The sequence below is a fragment of the Equus przewalskii genome, chromosome 23 (genome assembly GCF_037783145.1).
Source record: "Equus przewalskii isolate Varuska chromosome 23, EquPr2, whole genome shotgun sequence".
Classification (NCBI taxonomy): Eukaryota; Metazoa; Chordata; class Mammalia; order Perissodactyla; family Equidae; genus Equus; species Equus przewalskii.
The window spans coordinates 6,893,847-6,909,115 of record NC_091853.1 but is presented as its reverse complement, the minus strand read 5'-3'; the positions used below and the strand labels follow the sequence as shown (position 1 = coordinate 6,909,115).

General features: G+C 38.0%; 1 protein-coding gene across 32 annotated transcripts in view; it reads right to left on the bottom strand.

Moving 5' to 3' along the window:
• The window catches only part of DNM3 (dynamin 3), a 565,868-nt gene that overhangs the window by 454,500 nt on the left and 96,099 nt on the right, over positions 1-15,269 (bottom strand). For 6 of the 32 annotated variants that reach the window (XM_070591083.1, XM_070591079.1, XM_070591082.1 and 3 more), the window contains exon 1: positions 1,362-1,554. The exons of 25 other annotated variants lie outside the window; for them this stretch is intronic. The gene's annotated coding sequence lies outside the window, so the exon portion shown is untranslated. Of the gene's footprint in view, positions 1-1,361; positions 1,558-15,269 lie in introns of those variants that run through there. One more of the 32 variants, XM_070591085.1, reaches the window with a different exon arrangement.

Sequence of the window (15,269 nt, the reverse complement as noted above, 5' to 3'; positions counted from 1 at the left end):
AACAAGCAGACAAACCACCCGCTCTCTCCACCCTTGTCTCACTCAACCCCTTCCACTTGCTCTGACCCCTCACCACTCCCTCCACAGCCACGTTTCTTCAAAAGGGCTTCTAAAATCATGTTCCTTGCCTTCTAAAGCATGCCTCAACCACCGAAATTCAGGACAGTCTACTTCACCCTTAAAGCTGCCCTCACCAAGATCACCAATGACCTTCTTATTTACAAAAATGATGGAACTCTCAGAATTTATCTGACTTCTCTCAGCAACACTTAACATTGCTGAAGTCTCTCTCCTCTCCTCGACTCCCCTCCCCTCTCCTGATGCTTTCTCAGCTGAGCTCCCTCACTCCATTCCCTCCCACTTCTCTCCTTCTCACTGCCCTCCATTGTCTATTCCTTCTTGGGTTTTATCAGCCACCTTGTCACTCTACATGTTCTCCCTCAGTGGTTTCATCCACTCCCTGCTAATGCTTCCCATTCATGAATCTGCAGTCCCAATCTTCTTCTGGGCTCCAGTCCTCTACTTGTTATATCAATATATCAGAAGCCCTCCAAACTCATCATGTTCCAAACTGAACACACTGATGCCCCAGTCTACTCCTCCTGGTTTATCTCCTGTAACAGTGAATGGCACCACCAACCACTCAATGAAGCAAGTAAAAGACTGGAGGTCATCCTTGGTTTTCTCCCCATCTCTTACTCTCCTAACCAAAGCCCTCATAAATTATTGATTGCAAATCCTCCTCCACTTTGCAGTCTCTTCTTCTGCTGTACACTGAACTCTTCATAGTGCCCTGCAGATTCCATCTTCTTTCTTTGCATCTTGGCCTTTGCACATGCAGTTTCCTCTACCTGGAGTACCTACCCCTTGCCCACATGTCCTTCAAGACTCAGCTCAAGCATCAGCCCCTACAAGACTTCTGTTATCCTGCCTAGGCTGAGTTATGATATCCTTACTCTGAACTCCATATTATTTGTAGAAACCTACATTATAGACCCAATTGTATATGTCTGTCTGTTTTCCATCTTCCCAACCATACTGTCAACTCTTAGAAGGCAGGAACCATGTCTAATTCATCCCAGTGTATCCAAAATTTAGTATAATTCCTGGCACATCATAGGCCCCCAATTAACATTTTATGAATAAATAAGAAAACAAACCCTGGGCAACTTCCACTGTCCACATTTCCGTGCTTCCTGCCATCTGTTACTACTCTCAAAATCCTCCCCATTCTTTGCCACCCCATTCAAATATCACTTCATTTATGAAACCTTCCCCGATTCCCACCCCACTCTCATTTCTCACCTCTCTCATGGTGAAGAACTGCAACGGAAAGTAGACAAAGAAATCTGAGTACTTACTTTTCTATTATACTACTGTTCTATCATAGGAGGCTGGAAGGGAAGGATCATTTAATTCATCTTTTAGTTGCCTCAAAACTAGTGCTTTCCTTACTTAGGATTCTTTAGAAGAAGGCACATTCACATTTGAAAGAAACCAAAAGCAACACGCTAGCAAAAACCTCCTCTGCACTAAAACTCAGCAGCATCTCACAATAGAGCTTTTAAAAGGAGTCACAGATCCTGTGTGTAGCGCTGCTTACGAGCCATCACATGGCAGCAGCGGGGACAACACACCAGCACCAAATCCGAGACAAAGAGCAGAGATGAAGCCTGCTCTGTTCCTGCTGACACTACTGAGGCCACTGCTCTCTCAGCTGGCCTAACAACAACAGGCCCAGGCCAGCCTGCAGCCCAGCTGGGCAAGCGAGCAGATGGGCATCCGGAGCAGCGCTTCCCAGCACTGAGGGCACTGCTGCCCTCCAACTTCACTTTAGCTTCAAATGCAGCTCAGCATCCCTTTCTCCTCAAAAGTCAATACATAACCTCCTGTCAAATTTACAAGAGTTAAAATGAAATTGCGATTGGAAATAATATAAACATCCAAAAAGAGGGGACCCGGTCACACAAGGAATATTAGTAATCATTAAGAACGGTGCAACAGAACAGTTAATAACATGAGAAAAAAATTCACTCTCTACTAGTAAGTGAAAAAACAAGTTAACAAACCCAAATGTACAACATGATCTATATATGCGTATATATTACATTTTTAAATCATATAGCCTGACAGAATAATATAACATAAATCTATGGCAAAATGTTAAAAGTGGTTAACTTCAAGGCAACTAGATTATAAGTAATTTTCATTTTCTTATCATTTTACCTGTTTTTTAAATATTCTTCAATGGACACGTATTTCTTTAGCAAGAGGGAAAAACAAGTTTCAGAAAATGAATGGTCATTCTTGATTAAATTCTATAAATCTCTAAATTTTCATAAATATATTCAATTTTTTATTTATATCCTAAAGACTTAAATGTTTTATTCTCTCAGTCTCATTGGATCTTACAGGTGAAAGCGCAAGATTTGTAGGATCACTAAGTCCACAAAATATCACCTTGGTATGCTCGATAAAGTGCTCACTTGTGAAACCAGATTCAAACCAAAAATGATAATGAGAAATGTACTGATTTTAAAATAATTTTTTACTCAGAAAAAGGTTAAGACAAAGTCAGAAAACCAAGGTTAAATTCTACCACTGGCCAATTTAGGTAAAGATCATATTTTTATTATGTTCATCTATAAAATGTAGAAAATGCCAGACTATTAACAGGAAAGGAAGTTTGTGTCAGATGTTAGATTCTATATCTCCACATTAATGAATGAGATGACTTGGTAAGACTTTTTTTAATTAATTTAGCAGGTATTTATTAAGCGTTCACTATGGAATAGCATGTGTTAATCTAGGTTTTCAACCAAAGAAGCAATTCTCCACAGCATTTCCCTTACTTAGAACCAAAAGATTGACAAGAGATAGACATGATTATTCACTACTGTCAAATCCCTGACATCTTTTCTATCCATTAAAGGTCTACCTTTGACATCTGTGGAGTAGGATAACAGCTAAAGTTGTTTAAGGAAAAAAGCCTTCAAACAGAAGTGGATTAGGAAAGAAAGGAAAAGCTTATACTAATTAGAGAAAGGAACATAGTATGAAATTTAAATTTGACATTTGGAAGGGGCAAAACAAATTCCACCTGATGGTAGCCTTGTTTGTTGGGTTGCTTATTCTTACTGTCCAGACTTGACAAAATATAAAGGTAGCAACTCTACATCCATGGCCTTTTTTTAAAAAAATGACTCATGAAATTTAGCAGCCCGGGAGCCACTAGTTCCAAGAGCATTTAGCCACCCAGAAGGTAGCTCATCTACAATTTGGAACCCTGTCCCTAACACAATGTCACACATAGAGAAGATGCTCAAAACACATTTGTTGAATGAAGAAATGTAACCCTGTTTCATACAGAAGATGTGTCTTGGGGATCACTTTAAGATGACTCAAAAGACCTAAGACTCTAAGAAGGTTCAAAAATGAAATAAGACAAGAAGCAATACAATGAGGTACAATTAAGGGAGATTGGCCCTAGAGAGCAAGGTTTCCCTACAAGTTTTTAATTCATCGTTAACACTGCCTAAAATCCTAACACTGGGCAGGATATATTTGGGTTAATATGTACTCTTCTTTGAAAATGTAAATAATTTGGAGAGGATTAAAGATGGTAACCATTTAACATGACTATTTTATCAGAAAAATGACAGGAGTCATGTCATAGTGTTTACTAAGTATGTAAAATATAATTACATATTTAGGATTATGAGAGATCTTCATTATAACTTAAAACTTAATTGAAAGTTTTAGATACTTCATGTACCTGGCTGTAAATTATACACTGGCTTATATTTCAAGTTATACTAGATTGAATCACCCAAAATTGCCGAATTTTTCAGTCAAAATGATCAAATATTAAACAACTAAACATAATTTGGGGTATATGACACCGTAGCAGTGAATACATGACACTATGCATTGTCAAAACTTATAAAACATTACAACACATAGAATGAACCTTAATATATGCAATTCAAAAAAAAATCATTAAGGACAACAAAGAATCCCAGAATTAAACGCAAATGTGACAAAATCTAACTATATTATAAATATATGAAACAACCTCACAGAAAGGGGTGGGGGGGGGGGAGTGCTGACCTAGGTAACTTGGGAAATGAACGAAATCCATAAAACTAAAGGCAAAAGGAACTGTACATAATCACTATAGTCTAGTCGATAAAGCTGTTACCCCTATGGGTACAAGTTAACAATTCTGACACTGTCATACATGGATACTGGAATGAATAATTAAGTAAATAAATGAATGGTGGGAGCCAAGTTTCTCACTGTTGGAATCATAAGCAAGAGGAGGCAGCTAGAATTATCCACGTGGTAATGGATTCCAGTTGGAGACATCAGTATGAACTCATGTTTAGTTTAACACAGATACAGACGGTCCCATATAGAAATATTTATAGATGTGTATATACACAGGTTAGTATACACATATATATCTCCCTGCTCTGTCAGCTGAGAGAGCCTAGAAGGAACTGTATCCCAGTAGCAATGAGCACACCTAGCGTCCAGATCCCAGTTTCTAATACTACTCTCCAATAAAAGGAACCAGTGTTCCTTGGAGAAATAGATGACTCTAGTACTAGGGTGGGAAATATAAAAGAAGATCCTGAGCATCTTATATTGACAGAAAGTAAGGAAGTGCTCAAAACACAGACACACAATGATGGAAGTATGTCAAAGAGACACAGGAGCAACTGAAAGGGCTCTCAAGGGAATAGTTTGAGCAACAAAATAAATAAAGTAGTATTGGATTGCAACCCAAAATATAAAACGAATATCCATGAGTCCATACTGATTTAAATAAACGATTGAATAAATAATTAAGGAAGAACAAACAAATCTGCCATGCAGAAGAACTCCGAGTAATTTATGTAAATAATGCACCCTCAGGGAAGTGGCATGTCACTCCCACTCCTTCAGTGTAGCTTGTACACAGTGAGTTCCTTCCAAAGAGGACAGTATGGAAAGGGAGAAATGTGGCAAACACTAGGTGATATGGTCAACATCGACAGTAACAGGTCATGTTCACAGTACGTACCCCTGACATGATGTGATGAAAATGGGAATTTCCCTCTGTGATCTTTCTCCCCAAAACACATAACCACAAGATAAAAACATCAAAGAAATCTCAATTAAGAAATATTCTACCAAATACCTGACCAGTACTCCTCAAAATTGTGAACATCATCAAAAACAAGGAAAATCTGATAAACTGTCATAGTCAAGAAGAGCCTAAACCGACATGATAACTAAATGCAATAAGCTATCCTGGAGGGGATCCTGGAATGGAAAAAGGGCATGAGGTAAAACTAATGAAATCTGAATAAAATACAGATTTTAGTTAATAAAAAAATATCAATATTAGTTTTTTAATTATAACAAATATACCACACTAATGTAAGATTTTAATGATAGAGGAAACTGGGTGTGGGTTGTACGGGAACTCTGTACTATCTTTGCCACTTATCTATAAATCTAAAACTGTCTTAAAATAAAAAAGTTATTTAAAAATAATTTGGGAAGAGCTGAGATATTTACTGCATATGATTACCACCAAATATATACCTCCAGCCTCATCTCTAATACCATATATTGGCATCATCCACCTCCAGCTTTCTAAATGGGAAACTCTTAGATCTGATGTTTTGGTCATTGTAGCCTTTTCACTTCAATGCTCTTTCTCTCTTGGGTGGACTATTGGCCATCCCAGCACAATTTGGTTTCAAAACCACAGAAAGTCAATTATATGGGAAGATTTTCAGAAACAAATGTATTTTTAAGACTAGATTTTTCAATAACCATATAGAGTAACTTTTAGAAACCATGTCCATTGTTATTCTACCTTCAATTCAGGATGCAGGACTGTTTCTTTTTTGCTGCTGTGGTTGGTGTCTAATAGTCAAGACCAAAAAGTTCCTCTCAGATAGATTCATACACGCCCTCTCCCTCCACACAAACACAAACGGAATTGGAAGTTATTATTACTACTCTAACATGAACTATGTCACCTTTATAATTCTCAAACTTATTTTGCAGGAGCAGTGTCAAAGGAAAAAAAGGCCAACTTAGTGATTTTCTTTCCCTTTCGGAAGTTGCTTATAAGTTAATTCAACTGACATCTAAAACTTCATGTGAGCTCTTTTTAATTCAGAGGGTCAGGAAGTAGCTGGTGGCCACTGCTCAAATTTTTAAACATGTTCTGTTAAATGCATATTTTAAAGCCAATTTTACTACTGGAAAGTCACCGACTCAATTTTAAATAAATTTAATTATGTTTTATCTCTAAGAAAGCATCTGTTAGTTTTCTAGGAAAATGAACCAACAAGTCATTTTTTCTCCTTGGCCAGAAATTCTACTTCTATATAAATTCATGGAATAAGTACTTCCATATAAGGCTGAAATAGCTTTAAAAAGCCAAATCTTAAAATAAAACCAGAAAATAGGTTCACTATGAACATAATTTTCAGTGTCCTTCTTACAGCACAATTTTCAGTGTCCTTCTTACAGCACAATATCAAACTAAGCTTTCAATATGCCCTCACAAAACGGGTTGCTACCCAGGCTCCAATCTTCTCTTTTGATGTGAGCCATAAAGCATTTGAACATAAAACGTAAATGAGAATGCAGAGCCAAATAAACAGCTCATTTTAAGGCACTATACATCAGCTTCAGAAGAGAGGTTTGACAAGGGGTCCCCAGGCAAGCTAGAGGTGTCCTTAATGTCCAACTACCTCTCTCTTCCTCTGGTCCTCTAGGTGGTAAATCCCACGCTGCTTGAGAATTGATATCTGAAGAACTGCACCCAAGGTCATTGTTTGATTCATTGATCCTACTGCCAATAACTAAGGATGGTTTGGAGAATAGAGGTTGATACATCTGTAGTTTTTGCATCAATCTTTCCTTATACCCTAGTTCTCAGCACTCAGTGTCGCTACAAATTTGCAACTATGCTTGGTAAGTCCTAATCAGAGGAACATAAAATGAGGCTGAAACTCAGATCAGGACGGATACAACACCAACATATCTAGATGTCCACGCAAGCACTGTGGCCACACTGAATATATTAACTAGTATGCTAGAAACAAAGACACTAAAACCCCAATCTTTCATCTTCCACAACTATCCCTGGTGAGTGTTCAATCAGTCTCTCTTTATATATTTCCAGTAAAGAATAGTTTTAAGGGGGCTGGCCCTGTGGCAGAGTGGTTAAGTTCGCGCGCTCTGCTGCAGGCGGCCCAGTGTTTCGTTGGTTCGAATCCTGGGCACGGACATGGCACTGCTCATCGAACCATGCTGAGGCAGTGTCCCCCATGCCACAACTAGAAGGACCAACAACAAAGAATATACAACTATGTACGGTGGGGGCTTTGGGAAGAAAAAGGAAAAAAATAAAATCTTTAAAAAAAAGAATAGTTTTAAGGAGGCTTCCCTAATCAGTGGGTTTTTCCTCTTCTATCTTTTGGAAGGAGCTTTAATTTTAAAAAGCAAAAACCCCTTTCTCCTGTCTTTAATCAGTTTTTATTTGCTTGCCCAAATCTTTTCATAAACCTCAGTTTTAGCCTCCCCAACACTATCCTGCCTAAATCTTCATGTGAATTCTTTTCCAGTCAGAGAGTCAGGGAGGAGCTAATAGCCCTTGCTCTAACTTTGAAATATGTTCTGCTAAATGCCTATTTTAAAGTCAATTCTACTACCAGAAGGGCACCGACTCCATTTTAAATAAATGCCACTCTTATATTTTTCCTTAGTTACATGTCCCTCTCTTGATGTGTTATATATTTTCCATACACCCTTGCTCAGAGAGTTGTCTACATCTTTGGCTTTGTCAAATAAACCACCTGCCCATATACCTTTCTCTCCTGTTTAGATCATTCACAGGTAAATCATCAAGATTTCACTTTTTATGAGCAACCATCTTCAAAAGCCACAGTGTGTGCCTTCTAAAATATCTAATTTTTCTCTAAACTTCTTAAAATCTACTTTTAAAAAATGATACCCAGTACTGCCTTGTCTTGACATTATAAACCCTAAAAAGGTCACCTTTTCCCAGAACTCCTTTTAAAACCATATCACCAATACATTCTTTGTTAGTCATTAAAAGATATAGAATTGCAATTCTCTCCACTGCTTCTTCCTTCAAAGAGATGACTCTGTTGGCAGGATAAGAGAAGAATGCCTCAGATGCCCTGGCTTTATGCTAACTCACATCTGTACAGCACTGCTTCCAAAATACTTTCACACGTATTATCACATTTGATCCTCACAGTGACCTTAGAAGTTTGGAAAGACAGGTGTTATCATCCAAGGCTGAAAACAGTTAAATGATTTAGTTAAGGTCACGTGGCCAAGCAAATGGAAATTGAGGCCTATTTCAGGGTCCTTTCCGTTAATACTGCCTTCGTCTTCTTTTAGCAGAATTACACTGCCAGCCAACATCAGGATGCTAGAACTTCCCCATCACTGTTATTTCTTGTATCTATGCCAGTTTTATAATCTTTATTAAGAACTCTTTTAATTGTTTCTAATAGCTACAGAGTTTGTTCTCTGAGGAAATTGTCATTTCCCCCTTCTCTAAGAAAAAAGAATTTCATATGACCTTGCTTTTATTCCCAGCCCCACTATCTTTTCACTGCATAGCCCTGGGAACTGGTTTCAAAACTCTGTTGTAAATACAGCGTTACTATTTTTTCACACTTTATAGCAAACGATTTTGTAATCATAAAGAAAAACAAAAATTGCTCTAAATTGTTAATACATGGTGATAGTAACCAGCTGGCTTCAAACTATAAAAAATAGAATAAGAAAAAAAAAAACAAAGAATGAGGGGGAAAAAAAGAAGAAACCTTTAAGTAGGAAATAACCAAGAACTTCTTGACTATATGGGTGTTAAAATACAAGACAGGTTATAGAGAGCACGAAGGAATCACAACCCATTTTGACTTCCAAAAATCAATCCAACTGTAAGGATTGTTTAAATATATCCTGAAAGTTCCATGTGTCCCTATTGAGAAAAATGACAATGGGAAAAAACTACCTATCAGATGATGCCTGAAAAATAACTTGCTAATTTGATAAAATAAAAATTAACAGTGTATGAAATAAATCCCAAATCTTTCCTAATATTGACAGGTTGCATGCACATTTACACATATGTAGGTTGCATAAATGTGTTTATAAATGATCAAATAAAGGTTAAAACACAGCAGAGATTTTATGAAAGAATTACCTATTAACAAAATAAGTAACACAATACAAATAAATACAAGGTTTACCTTTTTTTAGGGGTCCCACAAATCCCTGGGAAAAGATCCATAAAGAATGGGATGATTTCACTACTCTGAGATACCCTGGCGATAATAAAGGCAAACCAAAGAACTTGTAAAAACAGGCTAAGAACTGGATTTATAATTACATATCCATGAAAACTACAGAAAACCTTTTATATATTACACATAGACAATTTCTTTAAAAGACTCTGCCTCCAGATGTATATTCAATATGAACAAAGAACAGATACTCTCTGAATTTAGAAATAATGGTCTCTAGTTCAGAACTACAGTCCTTGGCTTCTGACTACAAGATAACCTTGGAGAGACTTTTCACCTCAGTATCCTTATTTTTTTAAGTGAGGGTGTTGGATCAGATGAATTCTAAAATCTTTCTATCTCTATAATCTTGCGATTCTATGAATAACAGCAGAAGACTACTTGCCTGAATCTAATCAATTTTAGATCTCCAGCAGGAAATAGGAAGCTCCTTGTGCACAACCCACAGGTAATTGGGTTTTCCCTCACAGCAATAACATCTCCAGTAATTCAATTGCCTGATAAATCTACCTTCTCCTGCCCTTGCATTTGATAATACGTTATTATCTAATCACATCACATTAAAATATAATTCTGCTATAACCAATGGGAAATAACCTTCTAGTAAAGAGATGTGTAATGACTCTTTCAAACAGTAATCCAGAAAAGATGATGACAACTCTGTGTGCCGACTTGCAAAAACAATTTGGCTTTAAGAGAGCTATGTGAATCTGAAGCAATGTTTATAGTGTAGTCATTAATCAAATGCCTTGTAAATGAAGTTACCAGACATGTGTTCACTGCTAATGACTTCTTAACCTAATTCTCTGATTACAAAAACTAAAGCTTTTATGTTTGCCCTTTCTTGTTTCAAATTCAAGCCACAGCCAAAAACAATAAGCTTTGATTCTTACTCTTCTGTTAAGGACACCCACATCATTCTAAAATTCCTAAAAGCAAAATATAAACTACAGAGGCAAAGGTTACTTTCCAGGAAGGCAGTGACTGACCATGGAGATACTTTTTTTAAAAAAAGAGGGGAGGGGGGCTTCATTAAAATTCATTTTAGCCACAGTAACATCAGTCCTCTAATAATTTCTTATGTCTGCTTTGCCCTCAAGCTTTCCATTTCTTAAAACTATTTTAAATGCCTCATTACAATGAACCTCTATGATCATCCTCTCTATTATATGCCCATTAAATTGTCATTTGATTTATAAACAAACCCAGAAGTCCCTGGTACTGACTGGATTACTATCTTCGAGGCTCTATAGCCTAATCACTTGGACCACAAATAAAAGATTTTACCACTTATGAAGGAAATGTAGCTTAACAACTTGACGGGTTTCCTAAAAGAGAGACTACAATCTCACACTTTTGCCTTATATTGACAGGAACCAAAACTTCAGTTAACAATCTCACAAAAGAAGTACCAAATTCATTTACTGCCCTAAAATGTAGGAAGTTAAACAGCTATTTCTTAGTTTTTAGCTCATTATATTTTCAGAAGTCATTTGATTTTAGCAATACTCCAAGAATTCAAGTTGAGACCAGTCCAGCTCTTGGTCCCCTGGAAGATTCCACTACTGTCAACAGCCTAAGATCCCTATGAGACCACCCCAAACTTTTGTTGTCCAAGGCAAAGTGGCCTCTAGCCTAGGGCCTGTGGGTGTCTCATCCCACTCCCAGTTCCATCCCACACCCTCAGGGGCCTCCAAAGCAAGGGTATAGGCACCCCAACCTAAAGTCCAAGATCCATCCATTCCCTAACCCCCTCTATGCAAAGAGTTACCCCTTGGCCATCCCTTGGGCCTCTGGGGTGCACACTGGTGCAGCCTGCCTTTAGGAGAAAACACAAAGAGGCCCAAACAGGTCCTGAAAGCAACGTGAGGCCATTTAAGCAGATGATTTTGGAGACTCAGTTACCTGGAACATGATGTGGGGGTAGGGTGTAGGTTCTATGTGGGCACATCTCTGGCCCCCCGGCACAGCCTTGTCCCCTCAGGTCTAGCCCCATGAGGAGGGGTGAAGCCAGGGGAAAGGTAGAGTGAGGCCTTCTAAAATTTGAGGCCTAAAACAAAGGGTCCCCATTGTATACGTCTAAGGATGGTATTATTCCCGGTTATTTGAAATTTCAAGAATTCTTCAGACGCCTTGACTCTAAAGGATATGGGGCCTAGGCCAAACACAACTATGTGCTCTCGTCCTAATAATTTCACAGATTAAAACCAGCTTAAAATGAGCATCAAGTGTATCCTTTGAAAGAAAGATGAAGGCACAACACAACTGTAAAAGTATGTGTGTTCGCCTAGGAGATAAAGAAAGTTATTAGAATTCCATAAAACAATCTCCTGGGTTTTTTTAGTATTGAGTGTTACATCCACTTTCTCTCCACAGACTTTCCTCATCAATTAACTAATCAACAGTCAGCAGTGGAGTCTCAAAGCTCAGCACCCCAGAGCATTGCCTTAACACTCCCCCTGTACCCTAGAGATCACTCAAGTTTGGAGGGACACTAAGGGAGTCAGACAACTCAGTTCCACATTTCCCAAGCACCTACCTTGTCCCAAACACCATGACAGCAGCTAAGGATAGAAAGATGAGTAACCCTGACATCAAGAAACGTGTAGTGAATCGACTGCAATAATGGTCCCATTTGTTCATACATCCCTGCATCCACACTCTTTGACAGTGCTCTCCCACACTGACCCTGAGGTTAGCTGTATGACTTGCTTTGGGCAATGGGACAGCAGCATATGTATCAGTAGCACAATTTTTAAAGTCCTTGCACATCAGGGTTTTCTCTCTTGATGCTCTTGGGAACCCTGTGGCCATCACGTCAACAAGTCTAAGCCAGCTGGTTGAAGAATGAGAGGCCACAAGAGAATAACTGAGGTGCATCAGTCATAATCAGCCAGCTCCCAGCTGACCCAGCGGCCATCCATATGAGTGAGTCCCAACAAAAATCAGCTGAGCCCTGCTGAGCCCAGCACAAACTGCTGATTCCACAGGATCATGACCTACACTAATGACTGTTGTTCTAAGCCACTAAGTTTTGAAGTGGCTTATTGCAGGGCAGAGACTAACTGACAGAAAACTCAGTCCTTGTAGGGAAGCCAGACTTGTATACAACAGAATACAACACAGTATGAGGGCCACAATAACAGACTTAAGGCAAAGATTCATGGATAACCCATAGGAGAGGATGATTAACCCCTGTGGGTCCAGTGTAGAGGGTTGGACAAAAGTGTCAGGAAAAGAATCAGAGGAGATGATGCATATTCTTTATTCTGAGGAAAAGAACCTCTTCAGGAGGCGACAGACTTAACCAATCTCTGCTTCTTCCATCATTGATACAAATCCCCAAAGGGAACACCAGAACCAGCCGAAATCCACAGGCTGCTGTTTCCACTGGGAAAATATGGGGAATTCTTTCAATGAGAAGCTCTCTCTTTCTCTCAGAGCCCAAAAAGCTGCATCAGGGTCAGGACTAGAACTGGACAAGACCTTGAAGATGCAGCCACGTTGAAGGCCTGTTTAACTCAGCTGTGTTCAGCTCCCTGTGATCTCTCAGCTATCAGGCTGAGAAAATGACAATACACTGTCACCACAGATGGTGTGACAAGCACTCTGAGCAGACAGATACAGTGGCACACCCTTACCTAGAGAGAGGCCTCAAGTCAGACTGGGAATGTCGTGAGCTTCTGAAACAATTTAAACGTCCAACAATAAAAGAACATTTAAAAGTATGTTAGCGTAACTGTAATAAGGGATATTAGGAAGCCACTAAAAATATGCATCAAAGAGCTTTTAATGAGATGGAAAGTTCTCATAAAATCAGGTACAAAAATTGCATGTACAGAACGATCCCAATTATGCAGAAAAATATATTCATAAGGAAAAAATAGAAATTGTCTAAATGTCCACAGTATCTTTGGGTAGCAGGATCACAGGTGAATATTTTCTCTCTTCAATACTTCCATGTTTTTCAATTTAAAATATAAAGTCATTTATTTAAAAAATTGAATCAGACAAATCAAAATCAAGGGTCAGTCTATAAAACAACCAGCCTGTATTCTTCAAATATATCAATGCCACAAAAGGAAAGAAAACGCGATGGAATTGTTCCAGACTAAAGGAGATCAGAAATACAGGATAACTAAAAGCAATATGTGATCTTGACTTGGGTTCTTGGTCAAGGGGAAATATGCTTTAAAGAATATTAATGGGACAAATGGCAAATTTTGAATATAGAGAATGTCCTTGTTCTTAGGGAATACACACTGAAGTGTTTAGGAGTAAAGGGGCATGACATCTACACTAACTCTCAGATGGTACAGGAAACACACACACACACACACATGAGAGACAGACAGAGAGATGCAGTGATAAAGCAAATGTGGCAAAACATTAACAGTTGGTATGTCTGGGTGAAGGGTATGCAGGAGCTTTTTATCCTATTCTTGCAACTCTTCTATGTTTGAAAGTATTTCCAAATAAAGTCAAAAATAATTCTAGATCTGAAAAAAAAACCTATTTTAAAGGGAAAAAAAGCTTTGGTCACTGTAAATTTATTATTTTAAAGAAAATTCTAAGAAGATTTGGTTCCTAAAACAGTAGGCAACATTTTCATGCCAAATAACAAAACTGTCCCCTAGGGGAAACTAAGATAGAAGGACAAATCCCTTCATTAACACTGTTCCTCTCCTAACAGATGTCTTGGCTGAGGCAGGAATCTCTTCCACTCAGTACCCGCTAGAGGCCAAAGGTGCCTGGCAACACATCAAAGTCGGGCAATCTGGGTGCCGGCATTTGCATATCTATACTGTACGAAGAAGGCTGCCATTTCAGCGGCATACACAGAACAATATTTCACCCATGGCCTTCGTCCTGAATCTCCAGCTCTCAGACACCGGCTCTCTGGTGCCGCTTGTGGCTCAGCCTGGCCCTCTGCCTGGAGTCTGCTATTATCTCATCTGAAAATTTCCAGTCCTAAAAATTTTCCCAAGCATAACTGACAGCCACACTCCTTGCCCTCTCCGCTTAGTTCTCCATGAAGAGACAAAACAAGAAAGAAGAATTTTTAGTTTTTTATTAAATAGCATTATACACTGTCCTTTTCCTTAAATTTTAAGTACCTGAAAGAAGGGGCTGTAATCTTAAGCATAGTCTACATTATACTTAATGTATATTCGATATCATGATCACAAAATTATAGAAATTTAACTGTATCCTGGAAAAGCCACATCATTAAGAATTAATTCCATCTTATCCATGAATGATAATTTGTGGTAAATTTGACATGTTACTGCACTAAACAAATGCTTTATATGGAACTGATTGAAAAACTAACTCAGTACAAATGAGAATGTAACTTCATTATTACACAATTACGAAGAAATGTCACAGAACAATATCACAACTGTCCTCAATAAAAAAAAATATTATGCTTTGAGATTTGGGTAGGTTCCAACAAAATTAATTTTATTCACAACCAAAAAATAGTTCCCAATAAATTATCCACAAAATAATTCAAGGCTATCATAGATACCTACTCAAATTTAGCAGAGAAATAAGACATGGAATTTTTTTACTTTACTATTTAACAAAAAAATCAACTCTAATTCCACTACTCAGCAACAATGTGCTAACATTTTCGTCTTAGACCTCTCCAGACATTTTTACACATATACGTTTCATAAAAATATTGTCACACCATACATATTGTTTTGTAACTTCTTTGTTCACTTAACAGTATAATGTTCTTCCTTGGCAATAAATACACCTCTTCACCATCAGGTTTACAGGCTGCACATTAATCTATTTTAAGATGTACCAAATGTCTGACATTTAGGTTGTTTCCATTTTCTTCTAACATACATAGATTTATACACAAGCCAATACTGACATCATAAATTATTTCATGGACAAGCT